The sequence below is a fragment of the Apteryx rowi genome, unplaced genomic scaffold (assembly GCF_003343035.1).
Source record: "Apteryx rowi isolate R43461 unplaced genomic scaffold, aptRow1 scaffold_7, whole genome shotgun sequence".
NCBI classification, from domain to species: Eukaryota; Metazoa; Chordata; class Aves; order Apterygiformes; family Apterygidae; genus Apteryx; species Apteryx rowi.
In genome coordinates this window covers 4,711,068-4,711,329 of record NW_020450982.1, presented here as the reverse complement: position 1 = coordinate 4,711,329, position 262 = coordinate 4,711,068, and positions in this window count along the sequence as shown.

Here is a 262-nt window from a genome sequence, read left to right as displayed (position 1 = left end):
CCACTGGTTTCTTGAGCATTGGCTGCTGGGGAGAGAAGGGGGGACCTATTCCTGTTCCCTCACACCACCTGCCTGCTGGCGTGAGCTGTGCTGTCTCAGCTCAACCTTGTTTTAGACATCAGGAAATATTCTGTATTAGGAGAGAAGTGCTGCCACTCTCTACAAACATGAGCATTGATGAACCAGCTCAGCCTGCCTGGGGGATGTATTTCCCCTTTTAAAGAGAGAGGACATTTCTGGAGGAGCCCCCCCCCCCCCCCCC